General features: G+C 43.5%; 1 protein-coding gene across 2 annotated transcripts in view; it reads left to right on the top strand.

Annotated features, from left to right (window-relative positions):
• Window positions 1–13,478, top strand: part of LOC120404863 (transmembrane protein 263-like) — a 301,093-nt gene that overhangs the window by 260,433 nt on the left and 27,182 nt on the right. The window lies entirely within an intron of this gene.

Genomic DNA, 13,478 nt, shown 5'->3' with positions numbered 1-13,478 from the left:
CACCAGTGACCTCTGCAATGCAAAGTCTTGGTGTACAGTAAATTTTTTTCCTGTTAAAGGTTTATGTTGCTTCCTCAGGAACTGGTTTTGGAGGGTTTTTCAAGTTACAGGCTGGATATAATTAGTGCGCACTGCAGATTTATTTCTCCAAGAGGTCAGCTAACCAGTGTATTTCACTGTTAGGCTGACGGCAGCTTTTACTCTCTCCAATTATATTTCTATCAAATATTCATTTGTCTGTTTTATGGGCCTCAGCAGATTTGTACCGCCTGGTGCTGGCAGCAAGTGGGGTTCGTTCCTCCTCCAGCTTCTCATTTAGAAGCAGTTCTGCCAGCAGGTGAATGGGTTCAGCTTGGCTATCGGTGTTTCATTCACCTACTTGTGGCACTTTGTGTTTCCTGAGCTGAAAATGCACTAGGAAACAGCTCTTTGTGGGTGGCTGAGAGCCTCGTGCTAAAGCTGCAACAGTTTGGAGTCAGCAGTGATTCCTTTGTAGGCCCTGTTTTCATAGAGTTGTAGACCTCCAGTGTGGACAGACTGATAGAATGTACAGGTGTATGTATATTCCATCAAAAAACTACATTAAGAGAACTTTAAAGTTGTAAGATGAAGCATGAAGAAACCAGGAAATGCCTACATTCAGCTTTGGCATATCTCTGCCCTTTTTTATATGCATTACAGAACCGTAGTTAATCACATGACATGCTATTTCTCAAATAATAAAACATGTTAGCATATGATATGTTTCTGCAGCTTCAGCTACACTTGTGTAGCATCTTGTCATATTTTCTCATTCATGTATACTTAGGCTGATTTAACTATCAGAATGGGCCAGTGTCTTCTATTTAAACTTTTTATAGCTGTCCTCAATAAGTTATTTATTTCAATCATTTTGCAAGTACCCATATATTATACATTTCCTTTTCTAGCCAGGAACCTAACTGACATGTGCGTGAATGCACAGTGCAGCATTCCTTAGCTGTAATTTAGGGAATTATCTGCAAATTTCAGTGATCTATATGTGCCACCAAGTTGCCACTCTTCCACAAAATTAATCTGTATTAAATTATGTTTGTATAGTTTACTTACTGTGTAATTTCAGTGTAAATGGCTATCATTAACTCTGTTTATTTCATGTAACCAGTACTACAAAGTGCTCCACAAGTATATCTAACATTGTTGAAAAAGTAGTATATTCTATTTGAGAAACAGCCTGTCAACAGGTAATTAAAGAAAATATCTTAATGCATACGCACAGGGGGAAGAATTATGCTTAAACATTCAACCTTAATTTTGGTTATTCCTGACTCTCGAGTTCACAACCTTAATGTTGTGTTAATGTAATTTTTTTTCATTTAATTTCCTAGGTTGACCCAATAATAATGTGCATGGGAGGGGGAGTGAAGGGAGGCAAAAACTCAAAATAGGCATCTTTGGCCTCTGGGGCTTCAATACGCTGCTGGCTTGCAAAAATAATTGCAAACAGAACCTGTAAATTCCACAATCTGGGACTGTTTGGTGAGATCCCAAGGCAATGCTGCCATCCTTGCCCAACGCCCCTGGAGACTAGGGAGAAGGATGGGCCAAATCTTGGATTTCTTGAAACACCTGGAAAGGGTAGCTGAGTTAGTTGAGTGCATTTAAGGGGACTCAGGACTCTAGTGTGCAGGTAACTATTGATGCGTATGTACAGCCCCTCCTTGTTTACGTGCTGACCCCGGGCTCGATCCTGCAAAGAACTGAGCGCTCTTGCCTGACCCAGCAAAGCACCTGCTTAATTTCTAGGAATGTGAGTCACATCCCCATTAACTTCTGTGGGACTATTCGCATGCTTAAAGTACATCCTTAAGTGTGTTGTCGGACCAGGCTAGAGTACTCGGCACGTGACAGGATCACATCCCTAATGAGGTTAACAGAAAACTCTCCTGTGCATGCTCGGTGTGCATTTTCAAACACATAATTTGGTCAAATGAACACTAATTCCCATTTGAATCAGGCCATGCCCGGGGAGTCCATCAAAGATTAATCTTCTAAATCCTTTAGGGAGAACTTGTTTCCTGCCAACTGCAACTTTCAAGTCTTTCAATGGTAGGACTGTTTTTAAAAAATGAGGAAAAAATCTCGCAACCTAAGAAAATTGCCTTCTTTTAGCTATCAATACATTCAGAAATGGCTGAAACTTTTTAAATCAAACTTCCCAGAAAATATGTATCTTTGGGCAGAGACCAAGCCTGTAAAATTTAAGATCAAAAGGTTAATTTGCAAAATTATGGGGATCTGAGAATAGGGCTTTATAATGGAAATCACTTTGCATCCTTAAATACAGCTATTTTATCTATAATATAGAAACCAGTTTTTATAAATGCAGAGTTCATACTGAATCTTTTATTCCTCTATTATACCTAGCTACTGTAGCTTCTGTTTTACAAGTGCACCAACAGGTTTTTTTTTCTCCCTTGACACATAATGTATGTCTGCCATAAAATCTAAGGAAAAACAAGATGAATGTACTCCCTGGAGGTTTTGTTTAAAACTGTGAAAATGCAGAAAATTCTAAGTTAAAGACAGACTTTCATTGTGTTTTAGCTTAGATTTGTGTGTCTAAGTCTATAAACACGTGAATATGTTCTGAAGCTATTCACAGAGAACAGATCTCTGCAATTACTGACCTCATTTCTTTCTCAGAAATGCCTTGATTTTTTTAAATCAGTCATGTATAATAGATGATGCCTCTTCATCGAGGTTTGCATCATTCTTACCCAGTGGTGTAACTTGCACGTTCGTGTGTGTGTCTGTAGCTCGTATATACAATATATGAGTGAGATCTTACACAAAAGAGAGCTTCACAAAGTCCATTTCATTTGTCAGCACACACTTTCTCCCAGAAATCCCTGTCTGAGAACATTCACTTCTGCTAGAGCTCACTGAAAATCACAGTTTAGAAACCTGTCATGAGTCATGCACCAAACCAGCCAGCTCTAGAAATCATTAGCTTGCTTAGTAAATCACAAGAGAAGCTTACTGATCCTGATGGTGTGCTTTAGACACCCAGATGTGTCATTCTAGTTTGTCTTATGCATTTCACTTTCATGTGTCAATCTTTTGGTGATGGCAACATGCCTGTTAATAACAGATGGACGCAAGTCGAGAATCCATTGATGCTGAGAGCTAAGCTTGAACTCCTGGTGCATCGACCCTGGTGTCTGTCTCGTTTCCAAAAGTCCAATTTTACTTGATAGCAAACCATGGGCCAATGTACTAGTTGCTACTTTCCATACTTGGTGATGATTCTGATTTGTGAATGGGTGGGATGCTGCTGCCAGAGGACAAAAGGATTAGCCTTTAATGGTGTGGACCCTTTAGTAAGTAGTCTGTGCTGAGTGAGTCTCTCTGTTGTCATTCCTGGCACTGCTGTGAAGACTGTTACCTAACATAGTGGGGCCAAAAGGCTGAATTATTACTTCCCCAAAGGAAAGAAGGACTTTCTAGGGTTATTGTGCAACATAGGTTTAGTCTGTTAATAAAATCCCAAAGCTGTGCTTTCAGTGGTCTGTGCACGCATACCATAATGTACAGTACATACGTATTAAATTCCAATGCATTGACAATCTAATCTTCCAGAGTTCTAAACTTCTGTGCCTTCCATTGTGTATGTATAATCTCCATATGTCTGTATCTCTTTTCTTTTTTTAAACTGTACTAACAGAGGATTCTTAATGTCCAGCCGGAATACAGAAATATTAATATTAGGGCTGTTAAGCGATTAAAAACATGAATTGAGATTAATCATGCAAGTAAAAAAATTAATCATGATTAATTGTGCTGTTAATAATAGAATACCATTTATTCAACGACTGGCTGAACAAGAAGTAGGACTGAGTGGATTTGTAGGCTCTAAAGTTTTACATTGTTCTGTGTTGAGTGCAGTTATGTAACAAAAAAACTATATGTGTAAGTTGCACTTTCATGATAAAGAGATTGCACTACAGTACTTGTATGAGGTGAATTGAAAAATATTATTTCTTATGTTTATCATTTTTACAGTGAAAATATTTGTAATAAAAAATAATTACAAAGTGAGCACCATACACTCTGCATTCTGTGTTGTAACTGAAATCAATATATTTGAAAATGTAGAAAACATCCTAAAATATTTAATAAATTTTATTTGGTATTCTATTGTTTAATAGTGTGATTAATCACAATTACTTTTTTTAATCACAATTATTTTAATTAATCGCATGAATTAACTATGATTAATCGACAGCCTTAATTAATATATTATTTTAACTTAGCTATTCCACTGTTAAGGGTGGTGGGGGTTGAACAATAGAAAATCCTACTGTTCTTTTAAGGAAACTGTAGTGCACATGATGACTGGAAAGTCCGATCGAAAATGGGGACCCAACAGTGTCCGATCAGATCCACTGACCGGACACCCAAAGTCCAGTTACTGCAGGCGGGGAAGTGCCGGGTCGTCACCCACACCAGCTCCTACTCAGCTGGGGCTGTCTCCTACCTGCTTCAGGTGGCTACAGCTCCCAGCCCCGGCTCCACAGACAAGTCTCTCCCAACCCAGGGAGAAAGAAGGGAAAAGCAGCGAGCCACAGGGGAGAGGGGAAGAGGAGCAAACGGGGGCAGGGCCTTTGGGGAAGAGGCAGGACAGGGCCCTCAGGGGCATGGATGAGGACGAGACCTTGGGGAGAAGATGCAAGGCAGGGGGAGGTTCCAGCACTCCTGGTGGAGTGTCCAGTTTTTAAATATTAAAGTTGGCAACCCTGGGGGGGGGGGGGGGTGTTGAGAGGGGGTGGTCAAAATTCAGGAGAAAAACAATTCTGCCATTGGTTGCACATGCATGCAGATCGCATTGACTTCAAATGGAGCACTACATCAGTGCACATCTGAATACAGAATTTGCCCTATAACATATAGAGACACAGATAGGAAGTGGAAAATTGTGGCACTGTTGCTCGTTAGGTCCTGGTGTTTGGGTGAATTTACAGACAAGATAGAAGCTCAGTGCAGCTTAGTTGGCTCTTTGAAAATTCCCAGAGCTTTACAAATCTGTTCAGTTTGTATAAATTAATACAGCCGTGGTAGCCAATTACTACAGTTTTACGCAAAGATGAACAAACTGTTCATTCAGTGGAAAACTGCTGTTTCTTTAGTAATTTCACAATGCTGCTTCCCTAAAGGAGACCAGCAAAGGATTTTTTTTTTTTAACTCTAGCAGGCCTCACTTTAGATGCTTTAGAAGGTCAGACCCACAGCCCTTTTAGATTTGTTTGACACAGTGAATAAGACTTTCGCAGACAACTAGAAACACCTATGAATTATCTTTTCTCTGCTTGTTATCCAGCACAGCTAAACCTGAAGTCAGCTCAGAGAGATCTGTATGTAACTGGTGCAGAATTTGTAGAGTTCATCAGAACAAACCAGAATTGACAACATCTTTAGGGAGTTAAAAAAAAAAGAAAAAAGAAAATCAATTGGTCCTAGTGTCAGAGCTGATCAAACGTATAAAGAAAGAAAAGGTTGCTAGATAGTATCTAGGGCTAGAATAATTCTTGTCAAAATCAAATAACTTCTGTGATAAGAAAAGAATTTTCTCTCTAGTTAAGAGGACATTAGTGAGTGCCTTGATTTTTACATCCTCTCAGAAACTTGAAAACCGCACTTCTCTCCCTACCAGTGTTGTTTTTTTTCTACTGGACAAATATTGATTTTTCTCCCAGTCTAACTCTGCTTTCTAATGGAGCTTGAAATTAACATGATTTTGTTGTTTGTTGTTTACTTCCTTGTTTGTGCAGCAGCATCCGCGATGATGTCAGTACGGCTTTGGGAACAAGGTTTCTTAAAGTTCTAGTTAAATCCTGCAGAGGAACACAAAGCATCATTTTTGCCCAGGCACTACACAAACAATGACTGCTATATGAAGATAAGGGGTTGTTCCATTTATCAGTGACAGTGATAGGAGAGCTTGGGGGAATTTTGCATTTATTTATTTGAAGATGTTTAGAATCTAGAGGGCATTCTTAATCAAACTCCAGTGGGCTAATATTTTAGTTTGCCATACATATAACCTTGAGCTAGCAGCTGCTGCAGCTTCCTGACATTCTGCTCCTGGGTTATTTGTGGATCTGCATCTTGTGAGGTCTGTAAATAAATCAGATCCAGAATTCCAGAAAGGATATTTAGATTCAAAGAGGAAGGACAACTTCCCTGTGACAGGAAGGGAGCTCAGAAAGTTGTCTTACGAGTGAAAATCCCTTCTCCCCTCTGTCCACTCATACGTGGGGATGCTATATTGCAATTTTGTTCAAGATTCTAGGCGGCGTGATGCCAGCCCTTCCCAATTTCATAGTGGATGCAATAATTCTCTTGTCTGGAGTACTAGAAGGGCCAACCCTGCACACTGATATTTTCTCTTAGTTTAGTTTCAGTGTAGGACTTGTATAGTAATTTTATTGTCCAAATATCTGAGTACACATTTGAAACTAAAAAGTATCCCTTGGTCTTCATGCAGATTCTGGTCTACAGTGTCAACAGGCCAGTTCCCCTTAATCTTTTCAATGCTTGCTGAAAGAATCCTTATGGTCATAGCAAGTGGAAGAGTTTTGTCACATGGCTGAACTTCTGGAGCATATGTATAGGTCATAACAGCACCAGGTTTCTTCTTTCCTTGACTTTCACATTACAGGTCAGAAACATTTACACCTACACCAGTTAGAAGCAACCAAAGCCAAGATACCTGTCACTCCTTCCATCTCAGAATGTGCGCTCTGCAATAAGCCTACTACTGCAAACCACTTGCACCTGGGGCCTTATGGCGATATAGAAGTAATAAGACACGCTGTCTAATCCACTTTTTGGATTTGGGGAACTTTTTCACTTCTTGGGGATGAGGAGGCCTATTATTAGATCCTGTCTTTTATCCTCAGCAATTTGGAATCTGATAGGTCTAGTCACATGCCTTAACTGTCTGTCCGAGTAAAAGGTGATCTTTTGCAAGATTTAGTACACCTGCGTATCCACAGCAGGAGGTACACCAGAGTGCAACTCTTTCAAATTCGATTCTAGAGGTGGCCAGAATATTGGGTCAGCAATTTTCCATCAGATTACTCTTTGTCATTGTTGATACAGAATGAAGGTCATTAATTAAGCAGAAAGAACTGGCGTAGTTCAGGGCCAAGGCTTAAGCAGTTCTTAGTCAAAGGGTAAGAGGCTGCTATCAAGACCTGTGTTAGCTATTACTGATATGAATTCTTTTTAAATTACTTTGTTAATGGACCGTTCTAGTCAGGGAAAGTGCAAACGTGACACTTGGGAATTTATTCTCACTCACTGACTTCCAGACTAGATCTGCTCATCTACTCAAAATATGATTTTTCTTCCTGCCACTGCCACAGACTCCACCTGGGAACTGAAAATCGACATGCAGAGTTTTTACCTCCAGTGATGATGTATGAGGCAGAAGACGAAACAGGATTTAGGGCAGGTGTTCTAGGAGTGCAAAGCATCCTTGTTGACGATGCATGAGACACTGTAAAATCAATCGCACTCTTTCATATTGGCTCTGTGGGCCAAGAGGAGTCACAATTTGTGCGTCAGAAGTTTCTGATCTGAGAAGAGGCAGGGAGCAGAGTAGGAAGGTAACCACTTTGCAGTAGTGCCTTTTCCCGCTCGTTCCTCTGAATTGCATCTGTGCATAGGGGAAGGAGTCTCTACTAGTTCTCAGGGGCAAGGCTATGCATTGGTACACTGCAGCTACCAGATGGGGGAGAGCCAAGAATTCTGCCCTTTAGGAAGGACAATCTGAAAGGGAATCGTTTTGGGGTAAAGTCAGCAGTCTTTTATCAATGAGATAAGGGGTGCTAATGAACCAGTACCATTGTTCTCTCAGGTTTATTGTAATTCAGCATTGGAAATGTGCTTTCAAGGTCTTTTCCACCTCTAATGGCTGTGATTCTATGGCACTTCAATCAGCAGCTTTATAGCAGAGCTCTGCTATAGTTTGTTAAAACCAAGTTCCTGTTTAAAACCCAACTCTTCTAAGTGCTCTAAAATCTACATCATTGTTCAGACTGCCTTGAAACTTGGTGTGCCTCATGGAGGTGTGGGGTTCTGTTAATTAGTCAAATTTGGGGTCATTTCACCAAGGGGTTCCTGAGATACAGCTCCTGAAAAAACAGCTTTTCCTAAGGTCGAGAGATTCTGACCACCTATTTTTGCTCACAGATGAGATCAAACCAGGGCACAGATCATCACACCATGGTCTCAAATGCTCTAGGATTACCCTAAGAGAGTGCATGACACCCTCTAGTCCTTTGGAGGAAATCAAATTATAATGTATGAAAAACTTTGCTTCTCTAGTTAGGCATGCGAAGGCTCTCAAGCCTATTCTCGTGCCTCATAGATTACACTGAGCATGCATGGACAGAGGAGCTAACAGGATTGTTAGCCTTCCAAGTTTCACACTAGCTGGATTGCTCAAGGGGATAAGCAGTAGTCCTTTGAACTTGACCAACTCAACCAGTTTCAGGCCAAGTCCCACCCTGGGCAGAAATTTAGAAAAGGTTGGATGGCATAGGGCTAAAATCTCTCTCTGTTGAAGGGGGAGTATTTTGGGGGAATGTAATTTTGTAAAAAGAAATGCAAAAGTTTGCTGGCAGGGGAGTGGAGTAGTGGAGGGAACAGGGGTGAGGAGTTTGGGGCTACATCAAGGGGAGGGAGATAAATGGGGGTGAGTAGTAGGGGAGGTGAGAAAGGTTAGAGGGCTTATGAGAGCAGAAGGGTGAGGGACACTGGGAAGGGGATGTGGGATGAGTGGCAGGGGGGAGAGTAGAGGCAGGGGCACCTGTCAGTCCCACATTCTCTCCTTTTGTGCCAGGATCAAGGGGTCTGGCCCCTCAGCCTACCCTCCATGTGAACTAGGATCTGGGCGATCCTGTCCCGGAAGTATCTGAGCCCCACTCCTTGTGTGCCAGGACCTGGGAGATGGACCCAAGCCCATCTATGTGGGACTGACCCCCTTCTGTGTGCCCTCTCATTTGACCTGGGTTCTGGGGAGGCTTGCCTTTCTAGTGGGGTCTGAGCCCCTCCTCCCCCCCTCGTGTGAGCTGGGATCTGCAGTCTCTGCCCCCAAGGTGTCTGAGCCCTGCTCCTTGCCTCCCTGTGTGTATGCCAGAATGTGGGGGGCCATGCCCATCTATAGGGGTCTGACCCCTCCCTCCCTGCCCCCACCCGTGGGAGCCAGGTTCTGGAGGATGACTTGCCTTTCTGGGAGAGCTGAGAACCTCTCCATGTGAGCGGGGATCTGGGATGGGAGGACGAAAGATTATTCAAATGTAAACATCTGAAATCCAGAAAATGAATAATAAAGATACACATCACCCCTGTGTGGTGTGGAAGGGGGCTAACCAGAGTGTCTGAGGCAGGGGTGCAGTTTGGAGGAGAAGCTGACTAGGTGGACCTGGGGCAGGCTGCAGAAGCCTGCCTGAAGCAGGGGCAGGAGTCCCAGTTGGAATAGGTAGTTGGAGGGAGGGGGCCCAACTCAGTGTGCAGATCAGACTCTATGACCTAGTGTGTGGCCTTCCAATGTGGTATGTGCACGGAGCAGCATTGGGCAGGAGTCAGCAAGGAGCAACCTCTTCCATCTTAATGGCTTCTCCAGTGCCAAGTTGCCAACTAATGGCTTAAAGGGATGGGAGCGGGAGGGGAGGTGGAATCATGGGGCAGGGATTGGAGAAGAACAGAGACACACCGGTCTTTTTTCCCATGCTTAACGTTACTGTAACAACCATGTAATAAGACTGTTGAGGTTTTCAGACACAGACCATGGTTCAGATTTTTCTCACCCACCCTCTTAGCAGCTATGCATTACAAACATTTCCAAGGCTGACAATTATCTGCATTCCACTATTCCACAGTGTACTGGAGGGGAGACGAGCACTGAGGAGTCACATACCAACCATGTGACCTATTGCAAAGACCACTGGACTGGAACTATTCCTAGTTCTGCCTCTGGCCTGCAGCATGACCTCGGGCAAGTCACTCCAACTCTCCAGGCCTCAGTTTCCTGTCTATACAATGGGCATAATGGTGTGAAGTTCTTTGAGATATGCTGGTGAAAAGCAATCTGTATAAAAGCTAGATCTTTTTATTATTACACAGCCACACTAAATCAGCTACAAACCTAGGTCAGAATTATAACTATCTAAGTGATCACTAACTCCTACCAACAAACATTTTTGTTTCTGTTTAAAAAACGGCAATGGCAAAAAAAACTTCAACACAGAGCTAAGATTGCCAGGTGATATCTTGTGCCATTTGCAAAACGAGTTCAGCAAAACTCAAACATCTGAAAACCCAGAAATACAGAGTTACAGTAAGCATCCACACAACCTTAACTCTGCCCTGTTGGAGTGATGCCCCGCAACACCCATAAACAAACACACTCCCTTTTCACTATAATGGACAGGCACTACCTGCATTTGTCCTACGCTCAAACACTGAGCCTACTCCTCTGACAGAATACCACACTTGTAAAATTTAACAACCACTTCATACCCTTTTACAACCTCTTCACACAGCATACCACCTAAACCTATGCTTTCCTCCTCATCATTAAATCCACAGGCTGCTCTCATATCCCGCCTCACTACTGACAATACCCATGATGAGAAGACCCCGGTGCCCCACTGCTAACACAACTTCCACAATTCTGAGTTGAAACGATGCGCCCTTAAGGTACACATGCACCTTTTTCCTTTGGTAACACACACAATGATCTCACCATATCACAATCCCAGCTCTTCCAAGCTGCCTCATTTTATTTCTCTGCCATTCAATGCAGCTACACCTAACACAGTGAATGCAGCTGGAGTGTATGCAGATTATTCCCCATGGCTATTACCAGCTCCAAGGGGGCAGTGTTAAGGTTGTGTGCGCATTTACCTTCACTCTGTATTTTCTGGTTTTCAGAAGTTTGAGTTTTGCTGATGTTCTGGAAGGGCACAAGCTATCGCCAACATCCTTAACTTTGAGCTAATGAAGGGTTTTGCCATTTAATTCAATAGAGTTTTCTGCACTAAGTGTTTTACTCCTATTTGTTTCTGCAGTTCAGATTGAAAAGTCATATTAGATTAAGACCTCTACAGATGTTACTGCTGTGAAAGACTCCCATGTCATTTTACCAGGAACGGAGGCTGACGTACCGCAGTGCTGATGGCGTCTGATGGAGACTCACTAATAAGATCTGATTTCATGAGCTTTGAATCCTATTAAGACAAGTGGGGATCAGAGCTGTGTGCCTGATAGAAAAGTGCAAACAATGGAAAGTCACTTATGAATATTAATAGGATTTGAAACAATGCAAAGCAAAATTGTTGATGAGACTGGAAAAATAACATGGGGGAGGGAAAGCAACTGTTACACGATGTAACATGACCTCTGTCTCGCCTAGCTCCCTCCTGCACATGCCTGTGCCTTGTCACTCAAAAACCCTGGTAAATTTGAAGAAGCTGCTCTTCAATCTGATAGTTTTCCAGAACCAATCTCAGCTCCGCAGCCTGCTGCTTGTGTGTGGTGTGAGTATAATTGAAGCATCTGATCCATCAGAGAAGCCCCGTCTGCCAGCCCTCAATCTTCCTGCCCAGGCACAAACCAAGATCAGCTCCATGACTATTCAGAGAGTTGTTTTTAAAAGTAGCTTGGCTTATCTCTAATAACTTCCCTCCATGGGTGAGATATCATCCGTGTCAATCATCTGTGTGCATCTGTAACCTCAATATACCACATCAGCCAGTAATGCTCCTCACCCCTTGTCCACTCCCATAGTCCTGCAGTTTTGTGATTGTCTCAGAGCCACTGTCTGCCACACTCCTCTTCCTCATGGGTCAGTTCCTCTGGCATAGCACAGGAAATAGCGGACTGTGTTTTGCAAGATCTGTTCTGTGATGCACAGCTGGAGGCAGCTTGGGTGTTTCCCAGAAATACCTGCAAGTGAGATTTACTTCTGTCCGAGAGGAGCCAATCTGTTCACAGCAGGCTAGCCCAGTGTGATACCAAAAGGCAGATTTTGGACATTTGCGACTCACTCCCTTAGCTGTCTAGCAGATAATTTTAATCCTTTGTGCTTTTTGTCTTTTAAAGTACTTGACAAACATTAACCATTATATCTCTCAACCTCTCACAAAATAAGTAAATATCATTATTCTCATTTTACAGAATTAAAAATGGAAACAGAAAACAAGCTGGTGACTTGCCAAAGTCCCTAAAGCCAGTCAGTGGCAGAGCTAGGATTAAAGCTCCTAATCCTGTCCTCAAACTAATAGTTCCCTGCCTAGCGTTGCCAGGTGTCTGGTTTTCAACCAGAACACCTGATCGAAAAGGGACCCTGGCGGCTCCAGTCAGCACTGCTGACTGGGCCGTTAAAAGTCTGGTCAGTGGCACAGTGGGGCTAAGGCAGGCTCCCTGCCTGGCTCTGCGCAGCTCCCCAGAAGCAGCAACATGTCCCTTGGATCTGAGGTGAAGGCACAGCAAGGGGGAGTCCACACGCTGCCCCTGTCCCGAGCACTGGCTCCACAGCTCCCATTGGCCACAGTTCCCGCCAATGGGAGCTCCAGGGGTGGTGCCTGCAGGCAGAGGCAGCGTACACTGCATACAGCCGCCTGGCTGCGCCTCTGCCTCAGAGGCCCAGGGAGCCACCCAAGGTAAGCGTCGCCCAGAGACTGCATCCCCCACCTCCTTCCATGCCCCAACTCCCTGCCCCAGCCCTGAGCCCCCTCCTGCACCCTGAACCCCTCATCACCAGCCCCACCCCAAAGCCCGCACCCCCAGCTGGAGTCCTCACCCCTCCCTGCACTCCAACCTCCTGCCCCAGCCCGGAGCCCCCTCCCACAGCCTGAACTCCTCATTTCTGGCCCCATCCCAGAGCCCACACCCCAGCCAGACCCCTCACCCCTCCCTGCACCCCAACCCCCAGCCCGGTGAAAATGAGTGCGTAAGGGTGGGGGAGAGTGAGCAACAGAGGGAGGGGGGATGGAGTGAGCAGGAGGAGGGATGAGGCGGAGCCACAGGGAAGGGGCGGGGCAAGGTATTCGGTTTTGTGAGTTTAAAATGTTGGCAACACTACCCCTGCCCCCAGCCTCACTCTCAGAACAGTAACTTTATATATTTTTTACATAACACATGAAAGTTGCATTAGATCTTTGGATTATAGAAATTCATAACATGTTGTGGGCTCCCAGTTTGTTCACATTTTGTTTCTTACAATGTTGACCTCTCTGCAGAAGTGTTTGAAAATCTCCGGGACATTGATCAGCTTTCTCTACTCATGTTACTTTAACAATCACATTATTTAATAAAAGGACATGGTCACATTTTATTTATATAATTTGAGGTGTATGTTTAGCCTTTCCTCCTCCTCCCGCCATGCTCTTTAGAAGAGAATAACGTTTCCTTCCCTAACCAGTTTG

This window comes from Mauremys reevesii, linkage group 4, assembly GCF_016161935.1.
Source record: "Mauremys reevesii isolate NIE-2019 linkage group 4, ASM1616193v1, whole genome shotgun sequence".
Lineage (NCBI taxonomy): Eukaryota > Metazoa > Chordata > Testudines > Geoemydidae > Mauremys > Mauremys reevesii.
Note: the sequence above shows the minus strand (reverse complement) of the source record. Positions and strands in the feature narration are given on the sequence as shown.